A 23352-nucleotide genomic window follows, 5' to 3' on the forward strand; every position below is an offset into this window, starting at 1 on the left:
CTATTTCTTCCTTGGTTATATTGTCTTCTCCGGCACTCCTGTTAGATATATGCCAGGCCATGTCAGTCTGTCTTCCTAATGTCTTAACTTTTTCATATTACCCTATTTCTTTGCTTCTCTGCTACAAACTGAGAAATTTTCTCAAGCTTTTCTTCTTCACTCATTCTCTTTTTAGGTGTGTTTAACCTGCTCTTTCATTCATCTGCAATCTATTGCAGTAACAGCTTAAATTCTTCACGTCTCCCTGTATCCATACCCTATTCCACATACCTATGCAATGCAATGTCCTCTCACCATGAATGGGAGTGCCTGTCCCCACTCTTCACTCTGGGCTTAATCATTTCACTGTTTTGATCAAGAAAACGAAGCAGAAGTGACAGCGTGTCGGTTGTTTGTGCCCTCGCCCTATCATTGTCAGAAGAACATGCTCACTAGTCTGCTGGAGGATGAGAAACATGTAAAACAGAGCCCGGTCACCCCTGTCACCCCAACTGAGCCAGCTTAGATCAGCCAATAGCCAGCTGACCACACCCCGCCCATAAGTGAGCAAGCCCAGCCAAGGGCAGCAGAGTCACCTAGCCCCAGCTGACCCCAGGAATGTAAGGAACAAATGCCTATGGTTGCACACCTCTCAGGTCCAAGGCAATAGCATTACTCTGGCAATAGATAACTGATACACCACCCACTGGGGTTCTTTTCAATGAATGTTTTTCACTTGTAGATATTCTAATTGATACTTTTTCAAATTTGCCTATTCTTTGTAATTCCTATTGTTTCTATATGTTTCTATTCTGTCTTTTGTCTACTTAATCATTTTAAACATAACCATTTTATAACTTCTTTCAGACTGTTAAATTATCTCAAGTTCTTGGGGTGCTCATCTTTCTGTTTGTTGTGTCCACTGATTTCTCTCATAAGGGATTGTTTCCTCATTTTATCTATAATTTTAACTTTTGAGCCCATATTTGTTTTTTCTATGTGTGTTCAGTACAGATTGATTTAGGAAAGTGTTCCAAGGTAGTGGTCTTGTATTTGCTTCTGCTGGGAGCTCCAAGTGTATCCCCAGTCCAGGACCAGATTTACATTAATTTCATGTCCTGAGGATTTCAGCACCAGGTGGCTAGCATAAATTGTTATTCTATGACCACACATCATACTTTGTTTCAGTTTCTCACTAGAAACTTTTTCTATTCATATCTGCTGACAGAGGCAAACTTCCTTTGCATTTCAAGACTGGTCATCTGAACCTTTAATCCTCTTTCACTGAAGGTACAGAATTGCCAAGGTCCCAGCCTAATGCAAGAGTTTCAGGTCCAAGTTCCACCTCCTATGGGTCAGGACCATATGTGTGTGTGTCCTGTAAAACCCCAGCACCTTGGCATGAGGGTCTACTCCAAGGCAGATCCTCACTGGGCCACGATGACATCAGCTCGTGAGCTGACACTCTTCATTTCTGAAATTCAGGATTACCTTTGTTCCTTAAAGTTCACCCAATATTGACTTTTACACAGTATTCCTTTTTATTTACTTTAGGAGAAATGTCCATGTTGCTCAGTTTTCCATGTTGCTTGCACATGCTTTGTTTAGTAAGCACAGACAATTGATTGTAGAAATTAGACAGAGAATTTTTTTGAACTGACCCAGTCCTCAGGCAAAAGAAAAACATGGTTCATTACAAAGAATATGGCTCAGTTAACAAACTGAAGAATAAAAACCATATGATCATCTCAATAGATGCAGAAAAAGCTTTTGACAAAATTCAACACCCATTTATGATAAAAACTCTCCAGAAAGTGGGCATAGAGGGAAGCTACCTCAATATAATAAAGGCCATATACGACAAACCCACAGCAAACATCATTCTCAATGGTGAAAAACTGAAAGCATTTACTCTAAGATCAGGAACAAGACAAGGATGTCCACTCTCACCACTATTATTCAACATAGGTTTGGAAGTCCTAGCCATGGCAATCAGAGAAGAAAAAGAATTAAAAGGAATACAAATTGGAAAAGAAGTAAAACTGTCACTCTTGGCAGATGACATGATACTATACATAGAGAGTCCTAAAGATGCCACTAGAAAACTACTAGAGCTAATCAATGAATTTAGTAAAGTTGCAGGATACAAAATTAATGCACAAAAACCTCTTGCATTCCTATACACTAATGATGAAAAATCTGAAAGAGAAATTAAGGAAACACTCCCATTTACCATGCCAACAAAAAGAATAGAATACCTAGGAATAAACCTACCTAGGGAAACAAAAGACCTGTCTGCAGGAAACTATAAGACACTGATGAAAGAAATTAAAGATGATACAAACAGATGGAGAGATATACCATGTTCATGAATCAGAAGAATCAATATTGTGAAAATGGCTGTACTACCCAAAGCAGTCTAGAGATTCAATGCAATCCCTATCAAATTACCAGTGGCATTTTTTACAGAGCTAGAACAAAAAATCTTAAAATCTGTATGGAGGCACAAAACACCCCAAATAGCCAAGGCAGTCTTGAGGGAAAAAAATGGAGCTGGAGGGGTCAGACTCCCTGACTTCAGACTATACTACAAAGCTTCAGTAATCAAGACAGTATGGTACTAGCACAAAAACAGAAATATAGATTGGTGGGACAGGATAGAAAGCCCAGAGGTAAACCCACGCACCTATGGTCAACTAATCTATGGCAAAGGAGGCAAGGATATACAATGGAGAAAAGACAGTCTCTTCGATAAGTGGTGCTGGGAAAACTGGACAGCTACATGTAAAAGAATGAAATCAGAACACTCCCTAACACCATACACAAAAATAAACTCAAAATGGATTAAAGACCTGAATGTAAGGCCAGACACTATCAAACTTTCAGAGGAAAATATAGCCAGAACACTCTATGACATAAATCACAGTAAGATCCTTTTTGACCCACCTACTAGAGAAATGGAAATAAAAACAAAAATAAACAAGTGGGACCTAATGAAACTTTAAAACTTTTGCACAGCAAAGGAAACCATAAACAAGACCAAAAGACAACCCTCAGAATGGGAGAAAATATTTGCAAATGAAGCAACTGACAAAGGATTAATCTCCAAGATTTACAAGCAGCCCATGCAGCTCAATAACAAAAAAAACAAACAACCCAATCCAAAAATGGGCAGAAGACCTAAATAGACATTTCTCCAAAGAAGATATGCAGATTGCCAACAAACACATGAAAGAATGCTCAACATCACTAATCATTAGAGAAATGCAAATCAAAACTACATTGAGGGGGCCTCCCTGGTGGCGCAGTGGTTGAGAGTCCGCCTGCCGATGCAGGGGATACGGGTTCGTGCCCCGGTCTGGGAGGATCCCATATGCCGCGGAGCAGCTGGGCCCGTGAGCCATGGCCGCTGGGCCTGCGCATCCGGAGCCTGTGCTCCGCAACGGGAGAGGCCACAAGAGTGAGAGGCCCGCATACCGCAAAAAGAAAAAAAAAAAAAAAAAAAAAAAAAAAAAAAAACTACATTGAGGTATCACCTAACACTGGTCAGAATGGCCATCATCAGAAAATCTGCAAACAATAAATGCTGGAGAGGGTGTGGAGAAAAGGGTACCCTCTTGCACTGTTTATGGGAATGTAAATTGACACAGCCACTATGGAGAACAGTATGGAGGTTCCTTAAAAAACTAAAAACAGAACTACCATACGACCCAGCAATCCCACTACTGGGCATATACCCTGAGAAAACCATAATTCAAAAAGAGTCTTGTACCAAAATGTTCATTGCAGCACTCTTTACAATAGCCAGGTCATGGAAGCAACCTAAGTGTCCATCATCAGATGAATGGATAAAGAATATGTGGCACATATATACAATGGAATATTACTCAGCCATAAAAAGGAATGAAATTGGGTCATTTGTAGAGACGTGGATGGATCTAGAGACTGTCATACAGAGTGAAGTAAGTCAGAAAGAGAAAAACAAATATCATATATTAATGCATATATTTGGAACCTAGAAAAATGGTACAGATGAACCGGTTTGCAGGGCAGAAATAGAGACACAGATGTAGAGAACAAACATATGGACACCGAGGAGGGGAAGTGGGGGGGGCAGCGGTGTGATGAATTGGGGGATTGGGATTGACATATATACACTAATTTGTATAAAATAGGTAACTAATAAGAACCTGCTGTATAAAAAAAATAAATAAAATTCAAATATTCAAAAAAAACCCCAAAGAATATGGCTCAGGGCAAAAGTTGTTTTTTTTTTTTTTTAATAGCCTTTATTTTTGTTAAGCACTCAAAATAGCCTCTATCTCTTTTAAGTACTAAAGAATTGACATAAGCAGGTTTTGGACTTATGATAATGTTTTTCCAATATCAGCATCTCTCGTAACTCTGTTATATTCTGTGATTTACTTTATGAGAATATGTCTATTCCTTTATTTTCCTAGTAACACTTGATTCCTATTCTCTAACTCATTTGAGTTGTAACAACACAGCAAATCAACCTTTAGAATAGGACAGAGGCATGGCACACCACATTTTTTTTTTTTTTTTTTTTGCGGTACGTGGGCCTCTCACTGTTGTGGCCTCTCCCGTTGCGGAGCACAGGCTCCGGACGCGCAGACCCAGTGGCCATGGCTCACGGGCCCAGCCGCTCCGCGGCATGTGGGATCTTCCTGGACCGGGGCACGAACCCGTGTCCCCTGCATCGGCAGGTGGACTCTCAACCACTGCACCACCAGGGAAGCCCACACCACATTTTTAAGAGTAAATTTTATTTGAAAAAAAAATTTTTTTAAATGCCTTTAAATGAATACTTTTTAAATGCCACATTGTGTGGTTTTCTAACAAATAACCTGGGTTACTGGGCATCTCCCCTCTCTTCTAGGCAAAGCCTGATCTTTCTCCTTTCTTAGAGTGAAGGAAGGGGCTGGGGGACAAGTACCAGAGATGTTCCTCCTGATTCTAATCCTCTATTTCTTTGCCTTAATCACTTCTTCATTCCCACACCAATGAGGCCATAGTGAACAAAATGCAGAGGCTGGGATTTTGGTAAAAGTGTCACAGTTCTGTTTCAAAGTAGAAAAAACATTTGCAAAGTTTGGCAAGTTTTGACTTGAGTTGAGCTAGCTAGGAAAGAGAACTATGGCTTTAATAAGCTTGAAGAAAAGAGAGCATCAAGATTTATAAAAATAGGGCCTCCCTGGTGGCGCAGTGGTTGAGAGTCCGCCTGCCGATGCAGGGGATACGGGTTCGTGCCCCGGTCTGGGAGGATCCCATATGCCGCGGAGCGGCTGGGCCCGTGAGCCGTGGCCGCTGGGCCTGCGCGTCCGGAGCCTGTGCTCCGCAACGGGAGAGGCCACAACAGTGAGAGGCCCGCATACCACAAAAAGAAAAAAAAAAAAAAAAAAAAAAAAAAAGATTTATAAAAATAGACCAACAATATACCAAATGATATATTGTCCTTGAGTATAATCAGTGTGTGGATAAATGGAAAGTCTTTGTTTTCAGAGAAAAGCCATACTCTTGACTCTGGAAGCAGAAGGAAACAGTAAGCACAATTCTATGACAGTATATGGATGCTGTTTTGTTTCAAAATGGTAGACTAAAAGTTTGCACCTGAAGAGGCAATAATGTATACTGAAAAGATCATTCTTTTTAAGCCAAATGGACCCATGTACTGTTGGGCAAGCTCACAATCTCTCCAAACTTTAGTTTGTTTTTTTTGTTTCCTGCAAAGTGAAATAATAGTAATTACTAGGGACTTCTCTGGTGGTCCAGTGGTAAAGAATCTGCCTCCCAATGCAGGGGACGTGGGTTCAATCCCTGGTCAGGGAACTAAGATCCCCCATGCCACAGGGCAACTAAGATAAAATGGGAAGATAAAATGAGAAAATATATATTAAATACCTGGTTCATTAACACATAATAAAGAATGGCAATTATTGTCTTAATACCATCTATTATCTTCTTATCTTAACACACTGTTTTTAAAAAATTATGGAACATGAAAATAAGGAAATGTAAAATGATATGTGGTTCATGGAACCCAAATCTCGTAGTCAAATAAGAAGACTCAGAAAGAGGGATTCCAGGAGAGCTAAGGCCAGGCATGTTTATGTGGCTGTGTTATATCTTAGCAAGGCTCTGCCCCAGAGAGTCAGACTTCAAGCACAGATTGTGATTGTCCTGGATGTCTCCATGCCTGACAGACAAGAAAGTGATTCTCATTCTCATACATTTCTCTGGATGCAGTTAACTTTCCATTTATCCACGATGATTATGTGAAGGAACAATGAACCAGGCAGCATGAAGTGCACCCCTCTCTCGATGACTGACTCATTTCTACTCATTCAGTCTTTCTCTGCTAGAGGCACACTCATCATTGGAGGGCAGAAAAAATGGCAGTAAGCATGAAAATATTGGAAAAGGCTTTTCTTCAATTCTTTTTCTTATAATATTGGTGGAATTCTGGGTATATATCCAAAGGAAATAAAACCAGGATCTGGAAGAGATATGGAAGGGATATCTATCTGCACTCTCATGCCCTTTGTAACATTATTCACAACAGTCAAGATATGGAAACAAGCTAAATGTTCAGTAACAGATGAAGAAAAATGTGGTATACACGTACAATGGAATATTATTCAGTCTTAAAAAAGAAAGAAATCCTGCCATCTGTGTCACGTGGATGAACCTTAAAGATGTTAAGTAAAATAAGCCATGCACAGAAGACAAATACTATACCATCTCACGTTTATGTGGAATCTAAAATAGTCAAACTCATAGAAGCAGAGAGTAGAACGGAGATTGCCGGGGACTGGGGGGAAGAGGGAATGGGGAGATGTTTGTCAAGGGCAAGAAATAAACCTAACTTAAATGTGGATTTGTCTCAAACATTTCTACTGGATTTGGGCTGTTTGTGTTGTGCAGACTTTGTTCATTTACATAAAATCAGGAGATTGTTGGAAGAAGTGTGTTCAGGTAATGCTCTTTGGTGAGCTTATAAAGACTTGTTTCTCCTTGGGTTAACTACACTGGTATTAAGTTTGCCCTCATGTAAAAAACCACTCAAAATCTCTTAAGACCAAATCAGCACTTCACAATCTGTAATCACTACTACAAAAACAATTTCATTAATTTCCCCCTTAAACCCTTCCTGCATTTCCACAGCCATGGCTTTTCATCTGATGAGGTTGTAGAGATTCATATCACTTCACCAGAATGGGAAATCTATGCTATTTTCATTAAGTAACTAAATGTTCCATGATTTCCAAATCTTACATAATTTCACACTCTTAGCAAAGTGAGAAAGAAAACTTTATTGCAATATTTTTTTCAGGATTGCTGATAAAGATGATAGTAGCAAAGGCTTACTAACGCAGAATACTTCATGGTTTATGATATATATGTCTATACATTATTTCATTTGAAATAAATCTTCAGAAATTTTATTTGCCAGTAGCCTTTTATTTTCTAATGAAGAAGCCTAATTTAAAATACATTGCAGCATAAAGATGTTAAGGCAAAACATAATTAAGAAAAGATTCCAGTTAATTTCAAACAAAAACTTAATCTCCATAACCTAATTGTTATATTAAAAAAATAAGGACACCTCCAGAAGTTGCCAACTATCGAAATTTTAGGTAAATAAATGAGTTTCAGAAATTAATCTTGGTTATAGTAGTTATAACCAAGTAAAGAATGGGTGGACACTTGGAATTTGGGAAACAAGGCATGTGAATTTATATATCTTCTCTGCCAGCAATGGGTCATCACTTAACTTCTCAAAGTTGTGGGGTTTTAATGCATGATGCAGGTGGGATTCCACATTCTTTTACAACTTTTGCCCCTCACTATCCCCACCAAGGCAGTGAAGAGGGATTCTCTATAACCTTCCTCTCCTTTGGCCTGCTCCATCTTCACCCCTGGTGTGGAAGGTATTTTGTTTTTAAACATCAGAATCATCCTATGAGGTATAATCTACATGTTTTTATTCATTCAAAAATATTTGAGTACCTACCTTCCGTCAGGAGCAATTCTGTATACTAAGAATACAGCAGTGAACCAGAGAATTTCTGCTCTCATGTAGCCTATATTCTGAAGGCAGAGACAGGAAATTAGTTAATCAGATAATCATGAAGTTTGACAGGCGGTAACTGCTGTATCAGGTATAAGTGCTATATAAAGGTAATGGATGAGAAAAATGTCAATTATTCAAGAAAAGACCATGCTTATATTGTAAGTATTTCTTTCAATAATCTGAAGCAGATTCAAAGGGATGATTGGGAACTGTACTTATCAGCTTGGGGAGAGGGAAAGAAAAGGGAGAGAAGCAGAGTGGGTCCTTTCTAGTAGTGGGTTGAGGGCTTGAAACTTTAGGTACTCAACATAATGCGCATTGAATCTGAGCATAGTCAAAGTTCTAATCTTACATAAATCAAGTTAATGCAGCAGTCCTATGAAGGACATGTTTTGGAATGCCAGCATGATGACCCTCTCTTATGGTTAAGCTGTTTTCTGTCTCTGTACCTCATCCATCTGATAGTCCTGGAAAGGAAAAAGAATGGCTGTGATCTCAGGGAGGATGAGGATATAGCATCTTGTAAGGGAATCCCAGCCGCACATGAAAAGAGGGAACACTGCCCTTCCCGACCCAGTGGACTATGGAAGAAAAATATCCCAGAGTTAACCCTTCACATCCTATCCCTGGGTCAAAACCTGGGACACTGGTGGGTGGTGCTGGATAGTAAACATCTGATAGATATGGAAGAATCTGGAACATTAGGGACTAATAGCACATTCCTCTTCCCTCCTGAGGAAAGCTCCATACCCCTAGTTGAAAACCTTGAATGTGAACCCATGTCCCCAGAGTGAGAATGTGGAAGCCGAGGAAAGGGTCCAGAGAAGATCCTGAGGCAGAAGTGTTGGCTCCTGGAGAGCTGTTCATGGTGTCTACAGCTCCACTGTCCAATGTGGTAGCCACTAGACGTATAAGACTACTTAATTAAATTTTTTTCCCTAATTTATGTATCTTTTCTTAAATTGAAGTATAGTTGCTTTACAATGTTTCAGGTGTATAGCAAAGTGATTCAGTTTTATATATATATATTTTTTCAGATTCTTTTTCATTATAGGTTATTATAAGATATTGAATATAGTTCCCTGTGCTACACAGTAGGTCCTTGTTTTTATCTATTTTATATATGTGAGTGTATATCTGTTAATCCCAAACTTCCCATTTATCCTTTCCCTTCCTTCCCCCTTGGTAACCATAAATTTGTTTTCTACGTCTGAGTCTACTACTGTTTTTGTAAATAAGTTTATTTGTATCATTTTTTGGATTCCACATATAAGTCATATCATATGATATTTGTCTTTCTCTGTCTGACTTACTTCACCCAGTAGAATAATTTCTAGGTCCATCCATGTACCTGCAAATGGCATTATTTCATTCTTTTTTATGGCTGAGTAATGTTCCATTGTGTGTGTGTGTGTGTGTGTGTGTGTGTGTGTGTGTATAAATATATATATATACCACATCTTTTAAAGCAGATTGTTTGTTGATAGGCACTTGGGTTGTTTCCATGTCTTGGCTATTGTAAATAATGCTGCTATGAAACTAGGGTGCATGTATCTTTTCAAATTAGAGTTTTAATTGTTTCTGGATATATACCCAGGAATGGGATTGCTGGATCATATTTTTAGTTTTTCAAGGAATCTCTATACTTTTCTCCATAGTGGCTGCACTGGTTTACATTCCCACCAACAGTGCAGGAGGGTTCCTTTTTCTCCACACCTACTCCAGCATTTATTATTTGTAGACATTTTGATGATGGCCATTCTGACTGGTGTGAGGTGATACCTCATTGTAGTTTTGATTTGCATTTCTCTAATAGCAATGTTGAGCATCTTTTCATGTGCTTTTTGGCCATCTATGTCTTCATTGGAGAAGTGTCTATTTAGATCTTCTGCCCTTTTAAAAAAAATTATTTATTTATTTATTTATTTTTGGCTGTGTTGGGTCTTCGTTGCTGCACGTGGGCTTTCTCTAGTTGCGGCGAGCGGGAGCTACTCTTCGTTGTGGTGCGTGGGCTTCTTATTGTGGTGGCTTCTCTTTTTGTGGAGCGTGGGCCCTAGAGTGCATGGGCTTCAGTAGTTGTGGCTCGCAGGGTCTAGAGTGCAGGCTCAGTAGTTGTGGCACACAGGCTTAGTTGCTCCGCAGCATGTGGGATCTTCCCGGACCAGGGCTAGAACCCATGTCCCCTGCATTGGCAGGCAGATCCTTAATCACTGTGCAACCAGGGAAGTCCCTTCTGCCCATTTTTTGATTGGGTTGTTTGGGGGTTTTTTGGGGGTTTTTTATATTGAGCTATATAAGCTGTTCGTATGTTTTGGAAATTAATTCCTTGTCTGTCTCATAGTTTGCAAATATTTTCTCCATTCTGTAGGTTGTCTTTTCATTTTGTTTATGGTTTCCCTTGCTGTGCAAAGGCTTTTAAGTTTAATTAGGTCCCACTTGTTTAATTTTGCTTATGTTTCCCTTACTCTGGGAGACAGATCCAAAAAAAATTTCCTGCGATTTATCTCAAAGACTGTTCTGCCTAAGTTTTCCTCTAGGAGTTTTACAGTATCTGGTCTTACATTTAGGTCTTTAATCCATTTGGAGTTTATTTTTGTGCATGGTGTTAGAGAATGTTATAATTTCATTCTTTTACATGTTGCTGTCCAGTTTTCCCAGCACCACTTATTGAAGAGATTGCTTTTCTCCATTGTATATTCTTTCCTCCTTTGTCACAGATTAATTGACCATAAGTATGTGGGTTTATTTCTGGGCTTTCTATCCTGTTCCATTGGTCTATGTGTCTGTTTTTTGTGCAGGTACTATACTGTTTTGATTACTGTAGCTTTGTAGTATAGTCTGAAGTCAGGGAGAATGATTTCTCCAGCTCTGTTCTTCATTCTCAAGATTGTTTTGGCTATTTGGGGTTTTTATGTTTCCATACACATTTAAAAACATTTTTTCCCATCTTGTGAAAAATGCTATTGGTAATTTGATAGAGATTGCATTGAATCTGTAGATTGCCCTGGGTAGTATGGCCATTTTAACAATATTGATTCTTCCAGTCAAAGAACATGGTATATCTTTCCATCTGTTTGTGTCATCTTCAATTACTTTCATCAGCATCTTATAGTTTTTGGAGTATAGGACTTTTGCCTCCTTAAGTAGGTTTATTCCTAGGTATTTTATTCTTTTCAATGCAATGGTAAAGGAGATTGTTTCCTTAATTTCTCTTTCTGCTATTTCACTGTTAGTGTACAGTAATGCAACACATTTCTCCATATTAATTTTTTTGTACTACAACTTTACCAAATTCATTGATAAGCTCTAATAGTTTTCTGATGGTGTCTTTGGGATTTTCTATGTAGAGTATCATGTCATCTACAAACAATGAGAGTTTTACTTCTTCCTTTCCTATTTGGATTGCTTTTATTTGTTTTTCTTCTCTGATTGCTATCTCTAGGACTTCCAAAACTATGCTGAATAAAAGTGGTGAGAATGGGTGTCCTTGTCTTTTTCCTGATCTTAGAGGGAATGCTTTCAGCTTTTTACTGTTGAGTATGATGTTGTTGTTATAAATGTGTAATAAATTTTAAAGTTATTCACATTAAATGAAATTTTTAATTTGGTTCCTTAGTCACATTAGCCACATTTCCAGCACTCAGTAACAGTATGTGACTGATGGCTACTGTATTGAAAGGCAAATAAGAAACACTTCCATCATAGCAGACAGTTCTATTGGACAGCAGTGGTCTGGAGCAGTGAGCAACAAACATTTTCTCTAAAGAGCCAGATAGTAAATATTTTTGGAGTTGAGGACCAGTTCCCTTCACAACTACTCAGTACTGTATTTGTAGCATGAAAGCAGCCATAGTCCCTGTGTAAATAAGCAGGCATGGCCATGTTCCAATAAAACTTTATTTACAAAAAACAGACTTTTGCCTAAGGGCTGGATCTTCTGGCCTAGAAGATCTGAAAGTTCCCACGTGCTTCAGTGTAGGGACAGGAGCCACTGAAAGATTTGGACTAGTGGAGTCCCAGGATAGGACTAAATTACCTGATTTTGCACCCAAAACAATGCAGGTCCAGGTGCAATTTAGCAGACCCAACCTACCAAGGACCAGACTTAGCATTGAAGAACAGCACACAAACTTGCACACACAGAGTCAAGACCATCTTGAGAAGGAGCAGGGAGAGAGGGGAGAAACCCACAAGGCCAACCTCAAATAAGCCAAATGATGTAAAAGAGACTGTTTAAGTGGAACAGACAGTGATGCCGTTTGTTGGCAAATGTAAATGTCATCACCCACTGTCCCAAACCCACCACCTCAGTCTACACTGAAGGAATAGGGTGAAACTCAGGAGGAACTTTAGATCAATTCTAGAAAACAAATAAGCCATAATTTCTTTGCATCTCTGAGTTAGAGTAAATAAAAGGTTAATACTGCTACACAATATTTTCTCACATGCACATGAAACTTAGGAAAGAAAATCTTTGCACTCTTTCTAGGAGCTCTGGTTTCAGCTAATTCATCTCTACAGCCCCTACAGGACCTCCCTGTGACTGATGATCTGCACTGAGGCATTGTGTGAAGAGAACACGGGCCTCGGATGGAGAGAACCTGGGCTCCAGCTGTGCAGCTTTTGCTGAGCCTCTTAACCATTCTAGGCCTCAGTGACCTCATCTGCCACACAGGAATGTGAATCAAATGATTCCTAAGTTCTTATCCAGCTCAGATAACAATTTATGATTCATCTAAAAGACATTTGGCTGGGGTTGTAGCCTGTGATTATAATTAACATGGTGAACCAGATCACATGTTAATGAGTAAAGTCTTAGCTTTATTAGTAAGTTTTTATCAGTTCACTGAAAAGTTCTGACATTTTATATTTGGTTGGTTGTGGGATCATCTTATCATTCAAACTGTATTAGTCTGCTTGGGTGGCCATAACAAAACACCAAATGCCAGGTGGCTTAAACAACAGACATTTATTTCCTCACAGTTCTGGAGGCTAGAAGTCTGAGATCAGGGTACCATCATGGTCAGTTCCTGATGAGGACCCTCTTCCTGGTTGCAGATGGCCACCTTCTTGCTGTGTCCTCACATGGCAGAGAGAAATACACAGAGAGCTTTCTGGTGTCTCCTCTTATAAGGGCACTTACATCACGAGGTCCCATGCTTATAACCTCCTCTAAACCTAATTACCCCCAAAGGTTCCATGTCCAAACACCATCACACTGGAGATTATAGCTTCAACATATGAACTTGGCAGAGGGACTCAATTCAGTCCATAGCACAAACCTTGAAATTACTTTATGCTTGGATGCTGAGTTCTTGGAATTTTGCTCTCTGGTTATGTACAAAACCAAAGGAGATGCTCTTCTCATCAGTAGGAAACTTTTGAGGAAGAAGTATCAAATTGAGTCTCACCTTTTCTGAGATTCAAAGCAGAGATAGGATGTGGAAATGACTGCCTTGGTTATCAGCTATCATGATAGCTAATATTTACTGGATAGCTTATTTCCACGAGGCACTCTTCAAAGTGTATTATATGAACCATCTCATTTCACCCTACAGCAACATTATTAGACCTACGTAGAGATGAAGACACTAATATGTGGAAAGCCTAAGGAACTTACATAAGGTCCCATAGCTAATATGGGACTGAGTGTGGATATGAAACCCCGCAGACGAGTTCCAGAGCCTGTCCTCCTAATCACCGTGCTCTACAGCCTCAGGCTGGACACAGATTATGGGGAGAGTACACACACACACACACACACACACACACACACACACACACACACACACACACACACGCTTGAACAAAGTAACATGTATTAATGTATTAATAATGTATTAATTAACATATTAATGCCTATAAGCTATTTATACTTTATGATGGACTTTAACCAACTCAGCAAAATGCTTTTTCTTAACATCTGGCTAAGATCAGAATTTCAGGATATGGGAGTTTTGATGAGTGGTGAAGAGAAAGAAGCTATTATGGTTTGGGGCAATTGAGGGATGAGAGGCCTGGTAAGAGGGCTGAATTTAGGAGCCATGAACTACTAGGGTATGAGACAAAGGCTTAAGTGCTTGAAGAGAGGAAAAGGTGGGAGAGAAAAAGGAGACCATAATGAGGAGGAGAGTGTAGAAAGCTGGGTGCTCACTCTCCAGAGCTCTGTGTGCCAGACACTGTTCTCAGGACATTACAAATGTATTCTCTAATTTATCCCCACAATAATCTTTGGAAGTAGATTTTACTACTTCCATTTTGTAGCTATTGAATCCTGGGGATATTAAAAACACACCTAAAGTTACATACCTGGTAAATAGACAACCTTTGAACTAAAAAAATCTGTTCTCTGTTCATCCTTCCTAGGACACGGTTCATTTACTTCTGCCCTTTGGTCCAACATAGCCAACATCAGCCACTAAAACCTATCTTTGTGCCAGCAAAGTGTTGAAGGTTGGTCTTGCCTTGCCATCCAGATGCGATATATGGCTTATGTTAAAATGTGACTTCACATGGGACAACACTCAGGAGAAGCTCAAAAAGTTCAGTGGTCCAGTTCAGTGACAATAGATAAATAGCCAGTTATCCTAACCATCATTTCAAACAGTCTCATAAGCGAAAGGCTGGTAGGCATTCATGTCCAATATGAAGGTGGCTGAGAGTACCAGCTGGGTTTGCTGATGGTCAAGTTCACCAAGTGGCTAGAGGTAGGAAACAAAGTCTGTAAGTGCAGAGATTCCTTACCATGCGTTTTCCCATCTTGCTTGGCTTTTTGAAGGGGTCTAAGACCTTCAAGACCCTGAAGTTACAACCAGGTGGATAGTTGTTTTTTGGGGTGGGACAGGAATGGAACATTGCTATCTTTAATCAATTATGGAAGATCTCCTCAATGACTGATAATCAGCAGCTCAGCTAATAACAAGGTCATTTGCTTCAATGCCTCTTGGTTGACTTTGGGACCCACCATCCTTGTCCTCTTCATTTATGTCCCTCTACTCATCTCTCTCCTCCTTAACCCCTCTGAACTCTAATCAGGAACTCTTTGCTTAGCCTGGGCAATTCCCTTCCTCCTTTTTCATGGGTTTTGTGCCTACAACTCTCTTCTCCCTCTCAGTTTTCATTTACTCCCCTTATCCAAAACCCTTTTGTTGCCCCAATATTGGTTTCTAATACCATTCTCCGATAAAAGGAACCAGGGCTCCTTGGAGAATTGACTGATACTGGGGAAGAAATATACAAAATGAGCCTGGCACATCTTATCTTGTAGCACCAGAAAATAAGGAAGTGCTTAAAAATTTTTGATTGGATTATGTCGAAGGGACACAGGAGTCAACTAAAAGAGTTCCCAATGGCAAAGCTAAAGCAATTTGAGAAACAAAATAAAGTAGTATTGAATTATGATACAAATTAGAAAATAAACATCCATGAGTTCATACTGATATAAATAAATGATTGAATAAATTAATAAATGGCAAGAAGAGACAAATCTCCCATGCAGATAAATTTCAAATAATTTATGTATATACTCCACACTAAAGGAGCAGGAGCATAACTCCCCACTCCTTAGGGGCTGTGCTTAGTGACTTCCTTCCAAAATGTACAGTATGGAAAGGGGAAAAAAGAGCAACTTTCCAGTGGAGAAACCTGCTAAACATGACCTCAAACAGGTGATCAAGGTGAACATCAACAGTGATAGATCGTGTTGATAGTATGCACCCTGGATATTATGTGATGACAGTATCTCTTTACCTCTGTGGATTTTCTACTGTGAGTAACACAGTATTCTGGTCTTATCATGAGCAAAACATCAGACACATTTCAACAGTGAGGCATCTTACAAAATAACTGACCTGTATTCATCAAAACTCTCAAGGTCATTGAAACCAAGGAAAGTTGAGGAGACTGTCGTGGCCAAGAGGAGCCTAAGGAGACTCAACAACTAAACATAATGTGGTATCTTGGATGAAATCTGTTATGGATTGAATTGTGTCCCCCCCACCAGAAAAGATATGTTGAAGTCCTAATTCTTAGAATGTGACCATATTTGGAAATAGGGTCATTGCAATGTAATTAGTTAAGATGAGCACATACTGGAGTAGGGCGTGTCCCTAATCCAATACTACTGGCATCCATATAAGAAGATGGCCATATGAAGAGAGAGACACAGGAGAAGGCCACTTGATGACAAAGGCAACGGTTGGAGTATGCAGCTGCAAGTCAAGGAACATCAAAATTGCCAGAAAACCACTAGAAGCTAGGAAGAGGCAGGGAAGAATTCCTCTTCAGGTTTTAGAGGGAGCATGGCCCTGCTGACACCTTGATTTCAGACTTCTAGCCTCCAGAACTGTGAGACAATAAATTTCTGCTATTTCAAGCCACCCAGTTTGTGGAATTTTCTCATAGCAGCCTTGTGGAACTAATACAGTATCCTGGAACAGAAAAAAAAAAAGACAATAGGTTAAAAACTAAGTCTGAATAAACTGTTAATTATTAGTTAATGTATTGATATTGGTTCATTAATTCTAACAAATATACCATACTATTATAAGAAGGAGAAACTGAGTGTGGATATATGGGTTCTCTGTACTGTCTTCTCAATTATTCAACAATGGAAAATGTTGAATAATGTCATATAATGGCAGTGTAAAACTCTAAAAATAAAGTATAACTTTAAAAAATCCTTTTCATATTTCAGCAATTGTTGAAATAAGTCCTCTTAATTCCTCCAAGCTTTGGTTTTGAAATCATCTGCTTCTATGTTGTTTGTATCAACTGCTTTCTAATTTTAAAGAATCAGAGATGGCCCCACAGAAAGCTATCTTAAAGGCATCATGCTCCTGAGTTAGTCTTATCTCCTTCTTCTCTTCCCATCCCCATTTGAGGTCTAGTTATCCATTCACCCCTTCATTCTGTGCCAGGACATGTGCCAGGAACATGGGGTGCCCTTGCCATCCAGGGAAGAAGACAGATACCACAAACATAATCACACAAATAAATGTCACATTGCCCTGTGAGCTTTTAAACTGGGATCATTAACTGTGAGGACAATGTAAACTTTGACATGGGCAGGGAGCTTGCCAGAGAAAGAAACCAACGTAGGGGACAGCAGAGGAGAGGTCCTGGGACATTATTAGACCCTCAGGAGTTGGTTATGCCTGAACTCACTGCTCTCCTTTGACTTAATAGATATATGGTGATACCCATTTTAACTTAAAATCACAGCTTTTATAGGTTCTGTAAAAGAGAAATTCATAGTTTATGAGAGCATTTTTAGAGGGATATCACTTAGTCATGGAAGTCAAGGAAGACAGCTTTGAGGGTGTAAAATCTGAGCTGAGATTTGAAGAATGTGTATTAACTAGGCAAAGAACGAGGGGGTAGGGACTTCCCTGATGGTGCAGCAGTTAAGAATCCACCTGCCAATGCAGGGGACATGGGTTCGATCCCTGGTCCGGGAAGATCCCACATGCCGTGGAGCAACTAAGCCCGTGCGCCACAACTACTGAGCCCACGAACTGCAACTACTAAAGCCCACTTGCTCTAGGGCCCGTGTGCCACAACAAGAGAAGCCACCACAATGAGAAGCACACTCACAATAACGAAGAGTAGCTCCCGCTCACTACAGCTAGAGAGCGCCCGTGCACAGCAACAAAGACCCAACACAGCCAAAAATAAATAAAAATTTAAAAAATATATAATAATGAGGGGGTAGGGATCCCTGGTAGAGGGTGGTGGAAGGGAGCGTGTGAAGTATGAGGGACTGAACAATTACCAGTGTTTCTGGAGCCGAGTGAGGGAGGGTGAGTATTGTGGGAAGGTGCTAGAAAGAGAAACAGGGGGGCCAGACCCCACAGGACCTTGAAACCAAGTCAAGGGTTTTGTCTTTCCCTGATAGCAATGGTAAACTATAAGAGATATTAAGAGTTTGTGGGGAGGAAGACATGACATCATCATCATATTTGTATTTTTGAAAGATCACTCTGGCTGCAGTGAGGAGAATGGATTGGCAGGGATGGGGTGGATCTAGTATCCTAGTTAGACAGCTACTGCAGAGACCCAGGTGGAGGCTGATGGCAGCACAGACCAGGGTGGTGGTAGAGGTAGAGGAGATGGGGAGGCATAGATAGACTTGAAAGATATAGAAGGTGAAATTAATGGGATTTGATAATTTGGTCGTGAAGCTAAGGAAAAGAAAAAAGTTGAGGATGACTTCTAGATTGCTGGCTTGACCAACTGGATGGATGTCACTCACTGAGACAGAGAACTGAGAAGCCTAGAATAAGACCAGCTATGCCAAACTCCTTACCACTTCTGAAAGGCACCATGTTATTTCATGCCTCAGTGCCTTCCAACATTCTGTCCTCAGCACATGAAAACCTGGCTTCTCTCTTCCTCTGTTTTGAGGGAGCTGTGTTGTATTTAATAGCACTGGCACTGCAATACGGTATAGGTATAGGAGTCAAGCGTCCAGACGGTGGGGGCAGACTGCTTGAATTTAAATTCTGGATATCTGTGTGATCATGTGAGTCTTCCCAAATCCCAGTTTCCCCATGTGCAAAGTGAGGATAGTAATAGTACCTGTTCTTTGAGAGTCTGGACTGCACTGAATGAGATAATGTATATAAAATGCTTATCACAGTGGTCAACACACAATAAGCACCCAGTATATGTTAGATTTTATTATAAAAGTGCATAAAAGTCAACTCTTGCCCTTGGGATTTTGATAGAGTCTATATCTTTCTTACTCATTCCAATCAGGGCTTCTCAAAAGGCAGGTGCACTGAGAGAAAATATTTGCAAAAAACGCATCTGATAAAGGGCTGTTATCCAAAATATACAAAGAACCCTTAAAACTCAACATTAAGAAATTAAACAACCGATTAAGAAATGGACCAAAGACCCTAACAGACACCTTACCAAAAGATATACAGATGGCAAATAAGCATTTGAAAAGATGTTCCCCATCATATGTCATCAGGGAAATGGAAATTAAAACAACAATGAGATATCAGTTCACTCCTATTAGAATGGCCAAAATGCAGAATACAGACACCGCCAAATTCTGGCGAGGATGTAGAACAATAGGAACTCTCCTTCATTGTTGGTGGGAATGCAAAATGGCACAGGCACTTTGTAAGACAGTTTGGCAGTCTCTTATAAAACATATTCTTACCATACAATCCAGCAATCATGCTACTTGGTATTTACCCGAAAAAGTTGAAAACTTCTGTCCGTTCAAAAACCTGCACACAGGGACTTCCCTGGTGGCGCAGTGGTTAAGAATCCGCCTGCTAGTGCAGGGGACACGGGTTCGAGCCCTGGTCCAGGAAGATCCCACATGCCGCGGAGCAACAAAGCCCATGCGCCACAACTACTGAGCCTGCGCTATAGAGCCCACGAGCCACAACTACTGAGCCCATGTGCCATAACTACTGAAGCCCGTACACCCTAAAGCCTGTGGTCCGCAACAAGAGAAGCCACCGCAATGAGAAGCCCGTGCACCACAACAAAGAGTAGCCCCCGCTCACTGCAACTAGAGAAAGCCTGCATGCAGCAATGAAGACCCAACGCAGCCAAAAATAAATAAATTTTAAAAAACCCACCTGCACACAGATGTTTATAGCAGCTTTATTCACAATTGCCAAAACTTAGAAGCAACAAGGATGTCCTTCAGTGGGTGAATGGATAAGTAAACTGGTACATTCAGACAATGGAATATTATTCAGTGCTGAAAAGAAATGAGCTGTCAAGCCATGAAAAGACATGGAGGAACCTTAAAAGCATATTACTAAGAGAAAGCAGCCAATCTGAAAAGGCAACATACTGTATGATTCCAACGATGTGACATTCTGGAAAAGGAAAAACTATGCAGACAATAAAAAGATCAGTGGTTGCCAAGGGTTGGAGGGGAGCAGGATAAATAACTGGAGCACAGAGCATTTTTAGGGGAGTGAAAATACCCTGTGTGATACTGTAATGGTGGATACATGTCAGTATACCATGACATATACATATATATCCAAACTCATAGAATGTACAACAAGAGTGAGTCATAAGGTAAACTGTGGACTTTGGGTGATGATGATGTGTCAATACAGATTCATCAATTGTAACAAATGTACCACCCTGGTGGGGAATGCTGGTAATGGGGAGGCTGTGCCTGCGTGAGGGGAGGAGGGTACGAGAGATCTCTATACCTTCCTCTCAGTTTTGCTGTGAACTTAAATTGCTCTAAAAATAGAAAGGCTATTAAAAAAGAAGCGGTTTGCTATTCACCCCATACAACTGGTGCCCTGTCAGAGATAAATTCCTGCTAGTTCACCAGGTCCAGCAGTATCCCTTTCCTTCTTTCCCCATCCTTTCCCCGTGATGATGAGATTTGGGAAGAGATTGGGGAGCCCTGCTTTAAATCAGGGATCGGCATACTACAGCCCTCAGGCCAGATCCAATCCAATACCTCTTTTTGTAAATGAAGTTTTATTGAACACAGCCATTTCTGTATGTTGTTTGTGGCTACTTTCTCACTAGAATGGCAGAATTGAGAAGCTGTGACAGAGCCATTATGGCCCATCAAATCTAAAATATTTGCTATTTGGGACTTTACAAAAAATGTTTACCAATTCCTACTCTAGATTATGATGAGGAGGAGAAGGAAAAACATAAGCCACTTCTGCCATTAATTGAGTAAAATAGTTCTTAGAGTAATATAAACTCTATTATGCAAATATAGGCATTGAAGCTCAAAGACAATATGTAACCTGATCAAAGTGACAGAGTTAATACCTGGTAGTTAATATCACTCCAAAGTGTGTGCTTTTAATTCAGTCACTCAGGACCAGAATAATGAGTGGCTACTCTTGGTGTCCAGGGCATTAGCCATTAGGGATCTACCAGTACACGAGCCCTTTCCAGATGATAGTAACTCAATGTGGTCACTGTTTATTGAACATTTACCACAAGTGTACTTCTTCCCAGTTTACACACATCCTGGTATCTCTACCATCACACACATCCTGGTATCTCTACCATCACACTTTCTCCTGCAGCTTCATGTGAAAATTAAGTTAGTTAAGGTACAGCTTTTTTTTCCTTAGGAAGATCTCTCACTGTTTATTGGACCCTAGACTCATTGTTGAGTTCCAATTTCTTACCTGCTTTTTCCTTCAGGTTCCTCCTTTTCAGCAAGTGCCCATAGTTCCCCACCTAGGATTGTCAGATAAAATGCAGGACAGCAGTTAAATTTGAATTTCAGATAAACAACGAATAATCTCTTAATATGAGTGTGTCCCATACAATATTTGGGACATATACAGGGTGTTCTACATTTTTATTTGCTAAATCTGGCAACCTTAACCCCAGGTTAAGGGGGTTAACAAACCCCCTGTGTTTTTACAGCTGGAAGATGAATTACCCACCATGGAGTGGAGAGCATTTACTTGGAAGGCCTTTTGGGTTAGGAAAAAGAGCGCATGATTTGTTGTTAGAAGATGTGTGTGCCAGGACAGCTAGGAAAATTACCTACATTTCAAAATACCTATATTTCACCCCCATGAAATGGGAATAATAGTATCCTAATAGCTGGCTTTTGTGAAGACTCAGTGGAATGTTGTATGTGAATAGCACTGTGCTTGGTACAAGCTAGTAACTGTTGTCTTCTATCCAAGTAAAATTTGTTAATTCTTTTTAATTATCCCTTCTGATGTCTGGATTCTGAAAAACAGATATTCCTCCATATGCCCTCAGCACAGTGCTGTAGGATTTTGTCCCCCCAAACCCCTTCCTTTCTCAGCATCTGAGGAATTTAAATGATCATTAAACTTGATTTAATCATGAAGTATACAAAATCCTCCCCTGGTTTATAAATTTCATAGGAAAAAATTAAAATAAATTCAGTTATTATGAAATGAAGGATGTTCCATACATATATTCCTTAGAGTGTCCCTCGGTGAATTTAAATAGCTCACAACCAGCTATATTATCTGCTTCTGAGTGTCATCCTGTTTCAAATTCCATATTCACATTTGCAGAAAATAAAAACTCATTTTAAAAAATTCCTTGAATCATAGAATTTTTGTTCCCTTTGTTCACTCAGTAAATGCCAGATCCTTCTTATTCTAAGGTCTCTTTTAGAGGCTGGAATTTTACAGTTGGAGTTAATGCAGTTTTTCATCTCTCACCTTATCAGGGAACAAGGACAGGATAAAGTAGTACATAAAAAAAAAAACAGAAAAGAAACTAAGCCAAGTAATCCATGTGAACAAGTTGGAACCAAACTGTTTACTTCTCAGTCTTCACTTAGAGTCTCTGCCTCTATGCTTTTAGCAGATAGTTGCTAATGGCTCTCACAGGATCTTAAAAATGCAAAATAAAGAAAATAATACGTTACCTGTCTCCAGGAGATGGTCTATTCTGGAATACACTCATGGAAAGCCTTAGCCCTTAAAGGAGCTTATTTATTTCTTATGAATCTCTTTAGCCAAACTCTTCTCTGCTAAATTTCTGTGTGAGGAACAAAACATAAACCCCTCCACTCTCCATTGTTGCCTATTATTCTTAATATTTCCACTTCTCCACTCAGGAAAAAAACAAAAGAAAAACAAAACTGAGGAAATCAAGGAGATTGACTATTAGAAATAAAAAACAAATCACCACTGTGAAAGAAGAACCCTGGAGCCAAAGAAATTTTTATTTCAAGTTGTGATGGGGCTTGTTGGTCCAAATAAAGAATATCACCTAAGAGCCATTCTGCTCAAGTCTCTTCCAAGGTAAACTGTCAACAGGGTGTAAGCCTTAAACAAATATGTTCAAATTCTAATGTATGATCATAAGAAATGAAGGGAAAACATTTACAAACTTCTCTGCAGGTAATATTCCCCAGTTCATTTTAGAATTTCAGATGAAAGCTGACAATTATTCTACTGCAGACTTAGACCTTTGAAACTGTCTTAGAGCCCAAGTTCAGGAGGCAGTTAACGTGCCGGGGCTCCTACTTCCCACAGAGTATGTGAAAGTCTGATGGCTTACAGCCTGTTCTCCCGGACTACGATTTCCATGCACCTATCTTTCACAGTAAGAAAAAGACTCACTAATGTATCACCCCCTCAAATGAAAGAGGCTGAAAAACCATTCTCTGCTATGAAATGCTGGGCCACAAACAGATGAGGAAACTTAAAAGGGAAAATGCGGGAAAGAGCACTTAACAAGACCTGACGTCCTCTGGTTTGCATTGCACCTGAAAACAACTTGGAACTTAACTGATGAGGCTAAAATAAGAGAGA

This window comes from Mesoplodon bidens (assembly GCF_964165515.1).
Source record: "Mesoplodon bidens genome assembly, chromosome: 8".
Classification (NCBI taxonomy): Eukaryota; Metazoa; Chordata; class Mammalia; order Artiodactyla; family Ziphiidae; genus Mesoplodon; species Mesoplodon bidens.